This window comes from Epinephelus lanceolatus, chromosome 11 (genome assembly GCF_041903045.1).
Source record: "Epinephelus lanceolatus isolate andai-2023 chromosome 11, ASM4190304v1, whole genome shotgun sequence".
Taxonomy (NCBI): domain Eukaryota; kingdom Metazoa; phylum Chordata; class Actinopteri; order Perciformes; family Serranidae; genus Epinephelus; species Epinephelus lanceolatus.
The window spans coordinates 34,644,761-34,656,801 of record NC_135744.1 but is presented as its reverse complement, the minus strand read 5'-3'; the positions used below and the strand labels follow the sequence as shown (position 1 = coordinate 34,656,801).

Sequence of the window (12,041 nt, the reverse complement as noted above, 5' to 3'; positions counted from 1 at the left end):
TTTTGTGACCCACCCACAACTCCAGCCTGCCCCCTTAGGCCCTGATCACACAGTAAGTGTTTCAGCAGCTGGAGGCGGCTTTTTGTAACTGTTTTTTAATGAGAATTAAGCCTTTTACTCACTGTTTTTGTGTTGCTACAAGCCTCGTATTTCTCGCTCTAGGCACGTGGCATTTTTGCCAGAGCGTTCTGAACTCCTCAAGTTGAAAAGCTTCAACTCAGAGTGGGAAAGTGCCACACGTCATCTGTGCTTTTTTTCCCATTGTCCAATCGGATGATTTGAGAGGCGGGCCTTCTGTGGTGGTCACAACAACAAGTTTACAGTTGGTAAACAGTAGTAGGCCCGTTTCCACCGCAGGAACTTCGGGGTAATTTTACGGGGCCAGGGCCGTTGGTGCGTGTCTCCACTGCAGGAACCACCCCCAAAGGACAGAGTTCTGGAACTTTTACAGGGGCTAAACAAGTCCCTGCCTCAGAGTAGGTACTCAGAACGGCCCCGAAAAACTCCTGGCTGGGGCTTGGGGGTTACTTGGTGCTGATTGGATATACTCAAGGTGGAATGTGATGTCAACAGAAAGCAACAAAATAGCCGGCATTTTTAAAACTCAGCAGACGAGGGTTAGCTCGTTCATAGCTTCCACCGCCGTGTAAACAAACTCACAGCAGATATCTTAGTTACAACATGATTGACCTAGCAAAGCAGTTTTGTGTTGCTATGTGTGGTATTTATTCAGTTTTGGGAAATCACAATGTCTAGAAAGCATCAGTGGCTGCAGCTGACAGGGACAGCTAACAGCAGCAGCAAAGCTAACATCAGGACGTCATCTGTTAAAAGCCTCCCGTTGTCGGAAACGGCATGAAACTACTCCAGTTAGCTCAATCATGTTGTAACTAAGACATCCGCTGGAAAAAATATTCTTTTCACGGGCCACTTTGTGAGTTTAGTGAGTTATTACAGTCACCGCTATCGGCAAACAGCTAATAGCGTCCCAACGCCCCTACGTCGCCCCGGTCAAAATGGTCGCGCAACGATTACATCACATCCAGAGCCCGGTAATTTTACAGGAACCTTCCTCCTACTCCGCTCTCTCAGTGGAGACACGGCGGTTGAGAGGGCCGAGCGAGAGGACGTTCCTGTAGTAGTTCCTGCCCCCCAAATAGTACCAGGAACTTCTTCAGTGGAAACGGGCCTAGTGGTGGAGAAACTGGTGGTGGTTGCTGAATACCCACAACTATACAGCCCGACCATAGACAGCAGGTTGTCAAACTGCCCCCGAGTCATCCTAAAATATGCCTGGAAACGGCCATCATCAAGGCGAATCTCCTGGACCAAGTGGTGGTACTCCCTGTGATCCACCCTCTTTTTTAGGGTCTCATGTACCCACACAGATCTGTTTCCCTGCGCCCAACAAATTATTTGCTGACAGCCTTTTATCCTCAACTGGAGCTACAGAAAGTACCCTCTGCCTGTCCATTTTACTAACTACCTACTAATTACTGTGAAATAAATAAAATAAATAAACAGCATATTGATTACACAGGAAGTTTATGGTAAGGAGGTGATGGCGTGGTTGCCTGGCAACAACAAAAAGGCACAGCTAGCATTTCTTTTAGCAGTGGCATTCGATTAAACGCAACCTTTTGCAACCTGCAAAATGCTTTCTGTGTGATCTGGGCCTTATGCAGACTTCTTCCTTCTTTCCTTCTTCACAATGCATTGGTCACATGATTGCAGCCTTTCTGAATGCATGGATTATACATGAAACACCAGCTCACGATTACATTGAATACATAGATGAAATTTGGTGTGTTACTTTTCATAGCTATACGTGCAACAGCTTACGAGAACACCCTGGTTTCCTCTGCTGAGTTTATTTAAGCAATATCACATGAGAGGGAGTGATGTTACACTCGTATATCGTCACGGCTGTGATTGTCTGCGGCACTCGGCCTGCGGCCTCGTGCCTATGACCGAATCACAGCCATGACGATATACGAGTATAACATCACGAGCTCGAGTGTGATATTGCTTTTATACAACAGTTCAACAGTTAAATAAGCAAGGCTGATTAAGAAATGTTGAAAAATGAGGACAAAATAGATAATTTAAGTATTTTATTTGTCTTCCGCCAACAAAAATAGTTCCCTCAGGACTCCGCTGTCACCGTTGCTATGTAACGCAAACATGGTGCGACAGGCACTTACTCTTTATACACATTTATCTGCACATTTCCATTAATTGTGCAGCCGGTGAAATAAGTCTCTGGTGACTGCATGGTGGACTGTCGCTGCACAGGCACAGCCGACTCTGCCTTCTGATCTGACAGTATGTTGCTTTTCTCCAAGTCATTGAGCTCCGCTGATGAAACACTGACAAACCTGGATGTGTGCTCAGATGGATTCAGCTTCTCCTCTCCCTCATCTTCCTCTGATGACCATTCATAGTTCAATTCAAAACTTATTATAGGAAATAAATCCATATTTTTGGCTGTTTGACAGTGGATGAATTAATTAGCCTACAACGTAACTGTCGACCTAACTGACACTAACCGTCAGTTTTGATTTGATTGTTGATTGCAATCAGCTGTGAGGCGGAGTGATACATACACAGTGAAATAACCGTGATGTTGTACTCCAATATCGTCACGGTTTTACTCTCTCTCGACCAATCAGATTGCAGGGCCGGAACTAACTGTTGTATAATATTTTTTATATCAGCACTTCTTACTGTGCAGTATCACACTTATACCACGGCCACTTACACAAACAAAAAGAGACATTGTGCTTAATCAATTTTTTAAAATGACGTTGTCATTTTAGTTAACCACTGCCTCATTAACTGCATGGTTTGACTCGACTCAACTCACTTTTGGTACCAAGTTTTATTCTCTATTTCGTTTTCCATTACGGATAGTGCCCCATCAGTGTAGGCAGGATTCTCAGCTGATTCATAGCAGTATTGTTTGGCATAGTTTTGCCATTTTTAAAAATCTGGGTCGAGTAAATGCAGTGCAAGTGACGATTCTCGATGATTCTCTCTGATCAATCAGCGGTCTTCAGTGTTATTACTCCAAGTTCTAGTTTCAGCTTAGCTCACTTTGAACCTAAACCAAGGTGACACTGAAAAAAGTGCCAGGTACCAGTTGCTATCCACAACAGAGTGTTTTAATGTCTTTTAGCTCATTGTTTTGGTTTTACAGCCCACTGCCTGAATGTTTTGGTTTAATCTCTTTCAAAATCATTTCCAGATGAAGCAGGTGCAATAATTACAATAAATTCATTGCACATCACCTGCCCAGGACCAAACAGCAAAGTTAGCGAACACAGTGAAGTTTAGCAACTAAAGAGGCAGATATTTCCCTCAGGAGTTGGTTGAGACAAAGACAAAGCTAAAAGGAGAGCGAACACTAGACTGGCTAATGCTCTGTCTGTTGGATGTGTAAATTGACATAGTAGTAATGCTTTATCTTACATGTCTTTAGCTCACAAGGTAATTGTGCTGGACTTAAAGCTCAAACTGGTATCTGGCTGTATGTGAGTTCTAAACAGCAGATATTACAGTCAGTTTAGCTCATGGTTAGGTCTGTTTCACCAGTGAAGAGTTGATGGTAATGTTAGTGCAACTCCGAAGTGCTGTTCCCATGGTTACCTGCAATTTAATATATATCTTTGCACTGACTTCAAACAGTGTTTAAACTGTTAACTGGAACAATGCTTGAGGTGATATGATTTTATATACCTGCCAGACAATAAGACATGAATACTTTCTGTGGCCATGGGTCATTTTTAAGTTTATCTAATGACCTTTTAAAGGAGTTTTTGAGGTGTCTGAATTTTTGTCAAGAATTCTCTTTATAGCTATAAATGCAGTATTATGTAATACTTGTAACTATGTAATTTCACCTCTGTTCATGCTACATGTAGTATGCATATATGTCATCTCCACACCTGTTTACTTTGCTATATAGACCATATATATGAGTGTGTGTGTATGTGCACACTTATTGCCAGTCATCAGACCCTGGTTGTCTCTGCCTCCACCTTGTATGAGTCAGAGCTGCAGTACAGTGTGGGAGGGGCTGGGATTGGATATCCTGCTGGTGGCTCATCCACACACATGCACACACATGCATGCACACACGCATTGGCATTGTTATACTTGTGAGGACCCTCAGTAATGGACTACAGTCCCAAAATGTATAAAGTAAGGAGCAGTGAGATATCCACTGTGAGGAGCTAAAGCTCAAAGTGGTCCTAGATCAGATGTGAAAGAACACAACATGTGAACACATACTATACATGTACACAGATACACACACACGTCTCATATGCAGCAAGACATATGTGGAGACAAACAGCAACAGCAACATATATGTCTGCGCTTAACGCACATAGGCACACATACATACAGTGCACAGATACACACACAAACACAGCATGCTGTCACATCCGGCCCTGCGCTCCACAGTGTGGCCTATAATTAGCTGCCTGCAAAGCTGACTGCCTAGAGATGAGATGAGCTAACCAGAGAGAGAAGGAGAGGAAGAAAAGGAGATGAGCTAACCACATGGAGGTAGATGCTGCTCCACTGAGAGAGGATGAAGAGGAGGGTAGAGGAGGAAAAATGTTGGAGGGGAGGGAATGTAAGGAGGGAGAAATAACCAAATAGAGGTGAATCTTCATAGAGGGAAATATGATGGAGGAGAGATAGAGCACATTCACAGGAATGTATCCAAAGTGTTACAGTACTATGGGTGAACACAGTGTGGGTGGCCCCAGCAGGGATTAAACACCAAACCCTAGCAGTAACACACACTCGTCCACAACCCATTCAGCTATACAAGACAACCAAATAAGGGATTGGAGATGTGTGTGTGTGTGTGTGTGTGTGTGTGTGTGTCCTTCTCTGCACATAGTCAGAGACTGGAGCATTTTTATGAATGGGGCTCCGGCAGCCAGAGCGGTAAAGTATGTCAGAGCACTATAATGAGAGCTGTGATGGTCTCTTAAGTAGCATGATTTCATCTGTATAACAAAAGTAGGCTTGAGACTCGGCTGTGAATGAATGAGTCAGGGTCGACGTAACCCGGCTACATCGGCACTGTAGGCAGGAGGGGTGGGGGGGCTGGTGGGGGGCGAGGAAGGTAGGGAGAGAGGGAGCGAGATAGAGAAGGAGAGGGGAGGGGTTTGTGTATGACTCATACTCTCTCCTCTCTCATTGTCACTCCACTGCAGTAGCATTGGAGGACTTCTGGCCTGCTGTGGGCTCTACCTCCTTTATCTCCATCTCCCTGTCTGCCTCTCCATTTGTTCCACAGCATCTCCGCCACTGCATTGTCGCTTTGTCTCATCTTTGTGTCTGCTCTCTCCTTTTAAGATCTTCATCTCTAACTTTCTGTTATGATGCAGGTGATGAGGAAGACTTTTAACCTCTTAAACCCACAGACCCTGATGGTGGGTCAGTCATTAAAAACTCATGGTCAAAACCGAGATAATTTAATTTTGCAAAGCAACAATTAAGACCATTTAAAAGTTTTTCCGAGTTTTAAACACAATTTTATTAAACCTTGTAGCGTGTTTCAAGTTTGCATCTGTCTGAAGGTCCTTCGCCAGAAAATTATGAGTGTCAAACACTTATTTTCATGCATTCTGGTGAATTTTTATGCACCATTTTGTGCCTTTTCTGCATAAATTTATGGAGTAAATGTCTGAAATGTCAAAATAAAAGTCCTCTGGTACTTTCATGTTTCTTATTGAGGGGGGATTAATACACATCATCTATGGATGTGTCCCCTGCTCCTCCCCAAAATCTACACCTATGCCTTTACGCCTGGGTATACCGAGCTAATGGTTGTATTGTTTCATCATGAATTGTTGCTGTATAAGATTTAAACCAGTTGCATCACTGCTGCAGTTCACAGAGAAATCAAATAAATGAACCTCTCCAGACACACTAAACCAACTTCAGAGAATTGGCCCATGTTGCCGTGTCTCGGCCACAAAGTTGCCCATGAATACACCGCACAGACCTCAACCAAAGATCAAGCAGCATGTACGCTCTGTGCTTGCTTGAGAGGAAATAACTGTCCACACCAGCAGACACGGTAGTCTATATTCGTCATTCAAATAGGGAAACTGAAAGACTGTCTTGACCCTAGTTAGCCAGTTTGCATGTTAACAGCACAATCCAATGTTGAAGGAGCAAAGCGTATTTACCGTGTGCCAGTGAACAAGAACACAAAGCATCACAAATGTTTCAGCTAAAGAGCTCATCGCTAAAGAAAAATAATCTTACCTTATGTAACGGGTTTGTTTTGGTCTCACTCCCTCTTGACTTTAGCCTCTTTGACTTTAGCCCTGAGTTGCATGTGACGCCATCAGCTGGCTTGAGTCGAGCTCAGACCGGCCAGTTCACAACACTGCATCTTTTCTCTGCAATGTTCTAAAACAATTTCAGCTCGCCGCGAATCACTGGTCTGAACTGGGCTTTAGGCTACCATGGTATAAGAGTTTGAATGCATTTTTTTTTAGAATTCATTACATAAGAAATGGTAGACTTTACAAAAGCAACCCAACTTAAGTTTTCACCTCTGTCATGTCCAGTGTCCATGTTCATGTTAAATTGTATTAGGAAACCCCCTCCTATGTAATTTGAAATTAGGATTTACCATTTAATATCCTCTCTGACTCTTTCTCCATCCATTTGTTTTTTGCGTCATCAAAACAGATCTGCCAACACCCTGAGTGTAGCTGTAAAGAAATTGTTTCCTGCATATTTCCACTCTCTTAAACGTGCTGCTCAATCCATCAGCTGCCTCGCAATGCCATTATTTTAATTATCTTTTTATGATAATAACAATAATAATAATGATAATAGCGGTAGTAGTAGTGTGGAGTCTTTCATACTGTATCCAAGAAGGCAGACTAAATACTGGGAGAGGCCAGATGCAGTATGGAGCACAGCATGACATGAGGAAAGACTTTATGGCCGGAGGCAGCACAGTTTCTCCCTGTAGTTACAACACTGGTCTGATTAGACTGTTTGCACAACAGTAAAGTATATAATATGGTTACATAATCATACAGTTAATGTTAGACAAACGTGAAAGCTTTTACTAGACTTATAAAGACCTTTCACCTCAAACTCAGCAGCTCATAGACAGATGAGCAAACCAAGTGCTGGCCTACGATTACAGTGACGTAACCATGGGGATTAATGATGATGATGACAAATATGGATAAAGATGATGGCTACAAGATGTAAGGTGAAACTTTAACAACCTTTGGGAGACAGAAATAAGCAAGAAGTGATTTTTTGCTTTCTGCTATTTCAGTTGGTCCACTTCACAGCACCGGAAACAGAGAAATCTCCCTCCCTGATGGAAGATGGAGAGATCTGTTGCAGTTAGAGGGACATACATTTTACATGATGGAAATACCTCCTGGAAACTCACCGGTGGCAGCGGCGGCGGTGGTGGAGGGGGTTTTAGTTGCTCATGCGTGTGAGGTGCGTTCATTATTATTCCATGCCTTCCTCGGCTTGACTAATGGGTGCACTGGGCCCCTTGCTTTCACGCTGGGCTGAAAGAGGCATGGAAATAAGATACAGGGTGTGTGTCAGTCAGTCAGTGGTCATTACAAATTAATAAACAGCTGGTTAACTAAAGACTGTTCGCGACCGAAACCACAACCACAAACTTTTAATTAGGAGAACTTGAGGGCGCTACGAGGGAATTATAGACTACTTTAATATACAATATAGCGACAATATTATGTAGATAGAGAACACTTTTTTTTGTCTTTAATAAGGTGAATCCTTGACTTAACTATCACAGTTGTGTGTTTCACTACATTTGAGTGTTTTCATTTGACCTTTTTGGGGACCTCCTTTATCAGGACACTGGAAGCAGCATTCAAGATGCAAACTTTCAGGGCATCGGTGGCTTAGTGGATAGAGAAGGCGCCCCATGTACAAGGCTGCTGCCACAGCGGCCTGGGTTCAAGTCCAGCTTGTGGCCCTTTACTGCATGTCATCCCCTTTCTCTCTCCCTCTTTCACACTTGGCTGTCCTGTCTATTAAAGGCAAAATGCCCCAAAAAATATCTTTAAAAAAAAAGATACAAACTTTCAGCGTGGTTTATAATTTGAAACACAGCATATACATATTTTAAATAGGCACACAAAAGGCTCAACTGTAAGCCAAGTAATTTATGAATAATAGTTTTTGAACTAGACTAAGAGTCTACATGCTAGTGGCTCTCCGAGACTGCCATCAGGCACAGTAGTGCTGAGTGAGATGCTTATGTTCGCATGCTAACATGCTCATAATGACAATGCTAACATGCATATTTTTAGCAGGTAGCATATGGCTCATGTAATGGTCACCATCTTAGTTCAGCATGTTAGCATAGGCCTACTAACATTTGTCACACTTCATTTTTAGCCACAGCTGTGTGGCTCATGCTGTGACAATGTAAAGCCCTGTTTCCACCAATCATTACGGTACGGTAAACTTCAGTTTGGTACGCTTTTTTTCCGTTTCCACTGTGAAAAGTTGTGGATGGTACCAATGGAACGCTTCTGTACTGTCCCCATTTTTGGTCACCCCTCTATTGGGGTACCTAGCACACAGATCCAGTACTAAAAGGTGGAGCTGGGACCACTGCAGTCTGTTGATTGGTCAATAGCGAATGGTTACTGTTGCTCAGGGCTGAGTTGTGGCTGATTCTGAACCTCATGTAACCACTATTCATCTTTGCCCAAGAACACTAAGCCGACAGTCAACAGGCCGTCAGTGAGCATCTGTCATACCAGTTTTTGCAGTGTGTCCTGCAAGGCTGGCACTAGTCGGCCCTTGTGTGCCCATTGGTGAGAGAGATAACTCTGATTACCTTTTCAGTTCAGTGCTCGAGAAGTGAAACTGAAAGTGAGGAAAGTAAACAAGCGACTAAAATCAAGGGGGACTGATCGAAATAAACTTGTTTTATTAGGTAAGATTATGTTTTTAGCCATTGAGCCCTTTGCAGAAACAGTTCATAATTGCAAATGTTAATGTTTGCTGGTGCACGGTTAATGTCATTTGTTCTTTCAACATCTGATTCTTTCAACATCATGCAGATGCAGAATGTACATGTTTGTTTGCCATTGGCTGTAGTCTTTGTGGTGTGTTCAAGTGCAACTTTTTGGCAGGACATAGGCCACGTGAGGCGACAACAGTTGGCCTTCTTCGCCACTGGTTCTTAGATGTCAGTTTTCAAGTGTCTGGGCCTTACAAAGGAGCTGTTCAGTGCAGGAGATTTGAAGAGCCACACAAATGCTGATCCACAAAACATTTTCGGAAATGAGCACAAATATATTTTCTGTGATTATTATGTTATTTTGTGCCCAAGATTTTCATAGGTTGATTTTTCAAGATAGCCATGGACCAAGTTACTGTAGTTAAGCCCTAATTGCATTATAACCACTATTCTGCGGTCATTATTCAAGCTGCAGAAGAAACTGGTCCATTGATGATTAACTTTCTCCTTTGTGTTTGGCATATTTGTCCGCCACACAGCCTCGTACAGGATAACGTTACACAGAGTTCATCTGGAAATTCTTCAAAAATCATACAAAACTTTGGAACTTTAATTCGAACTCTGTGAAATAACAAAAAACAGACTTCTCAGGCTGATGTTGTGTCATATATCAGACCCCAGTGAATCACGATTAGAGCTCCATGTTATAGCTCCCGTGAGCATCTATCAGACTGTTTTATAATATTACCTCCCCAGTCGTTTTGACACGTTCACTTTCCAGTCCAACAGAGACGACGTGTAAAGATCTCTCTGGAAATGGAGTCATCAAAGTAAGCCAAAGGAAAGCTGAAAGCTGGTCATTGTACCCGTTAATCATCCTGCTGTTTGTAAAGTGATACTGTTTAAATTATTACCTAATATGACTTATTAATGACTGTGATTTAGTAACATTAAATTCTACAAGAGTTGCCTTTCTTGAAACTGCTCCTGACTAAATATGATTTCTGTTTCCACTGTTCCCTGGAAGACCGTAACACGAGTTCAACATTTCCCTGTGGTTAATGCTGTGCAGTACAAAAAAATCTAGACATGAAACTAATCTCGGGATATTTTATAGTTTAATCACTTGTGTCAGATGGATTGCAAGATTTTTCTGGTTTCAATAAACACAACTTTTTAAGGACAATGTAACGTTTTTAAGGGAAGTTACATAAAAGACAAAAAAATGTCTTGAGGCAATTTCTAAAAAATTAAATTACATGTTTCTGATATGGTTTTAAAGACACATTACTGTGCTGAGTGAGTTCAATTTACTGGAATTAGCTAAACAATGCCCCTGCGCAGTAATAATACAATTAAGAAAAACAAAAACCTTTAATGCAGCTGCCAAGATTAGATGTTGAAACTACATTTCAGGCTGGACATTTTTTGCAGTGTATAAACATACCCTTTTAATGACTGCAAACTGCACCATACATAATGCCACCTGGGTCTTTGTATCTATGATTTTACTGTAGCATAGCTGTACATTAAATATTTTAGCCCACACTGAGTTTTAGTTCATATAAAAATAGTAACTTGCAAACATTAGATAAAAGCAGCACTGTGGTTTCATTATTCAGAACTTCCTAAATAGCTGCAACTTTTACAAGCAGAGCGGTCAGCTGCTGACAGATGTGAGGTGTCACAGGAACAGCAAGTAAATGTGAAGCAGTGACCGAAGGAAGAGAAGAAGAGGAGAGGTAATGAAGGTGTAATTTGCTAACCATCTGTGAGGTGCCTGGCTGCCCTGGGGGTTTCCTCTTCCCCGGAACTCCCCCTCCGCAGGGGCACAGGTGCTGGAGAGAGGGGGAGGAGGCGGAGGCGGTGAGGGTGACTGGTAAGGAGAGGAAGGGAAGGGGGTGAGGTAGGAAATATGAGGAGGAAAAAACAGACAGAGAGGAGGGCAAGAGAGAGAGATGGAAAAGATGGATCAAGAGGAGAAGTGTGAGGGGGATCAACCAAATAAAAGTCATTGGCAAAAGGATTCTGGGATTATTGGGGTAGAAGAAGATACATAGTAAAGAAAAGGACACCCTCAGTGGTCTCTATAATGCCAGTATACCCCATTGGCATCATTAAATGTGTATATAATAAAGCTTTTCAAATAGATTATAGAGAATAAAAAAGTAGAAAAATGTCTGATACTATCTAAATATACCTAACACTCCTTTACTTTTTTATTTTGAAAATGGGGCAGGAAGTGGTCTGTTTACCACCTTGTCTCAGATGCCTTCAACATATTAACTCCCTCTCTTGTTTATGTCTTTTCAAAGGTACAGCCAAGCCATTTTCCCTTCCGTCAAACCCTCCTTCTGCATCCCTCACCTTCTACTTTCCGTCCTTAAGCTCTGCTATACCTCACCACCATCACTTCCTTCCCTCCTGCTCCATCCCATTCCCACTACAGTCATCCTTCCTTCAGATAACTTCTCATCCACAAATCGCTCTTTGTTGTGAAAGGTTGTTTTCAGTTCTGAAATGTACAGAGATACTATTCCAGTCTTATTTCAATCATAAGTGCAACCATGAGTCTAATTCACAACACAGGAGTGATTAAAGGCACGTCCCAATACCCCCCCTTAGCCCTACCCCTAGATTTGCGCTTTCCCGCGAGGGGTAGGGGTGTCCCAATTCCTTTTTGCGTGTAGGGGTAGGGGGCATAACGAGGGGTAGTGGGGATGAAACTAGCTCTTCGGAGCGAGGGATTTCAGATGCTGACTTGCCAGTGAGGGGTAGACGTCACCATGGCTACCACCGAGCAAGAGACGGGGAAAAAACGTATTACTATTTACAATGTCTAGATTGGAGTTGACAGAAAGCTAGCCAGTTAGCTAACGTTACTGTCGTCAGGTTGCTTGTTAGCTAGCTAGCTCGCACTATCTGGCATCTGTCATCTGTCCTGCTCTGCAAAATTGTCGGATTTTTCACATTACGATAACACGCCAGCTAGGATGCTGCCTCGTAATGTTAACTGGTTAGCTAG

The 12,041-nt window shown here is 42.6% G+C and overlaps 1 long non-coding RNA gene across 1 annotated transcript; it reads right to left on the bottom strand.

Moving 5' to 3' along the window:
• Positions 1–6,963: 6,963 nt before the first annotated feature.
• On the bottom strand, positions 6,964–10,857 carry LOC117262992 (uncharacterized). Its single transcript, XR_004502161.2, has 3 exons — positions 10,783–10,857; positions 7,454–7,580; positions 6,964–7,375 (listed from the first exon to the last, which is right to left on the bottom strand). It is a non-coding gene; the product is annotated as an uncharacterized LOC117262992 (long non-coding RNA).
• Between the last annotated feature and the right edge of the window lie 1,184 nt (positions 10,858–12,041).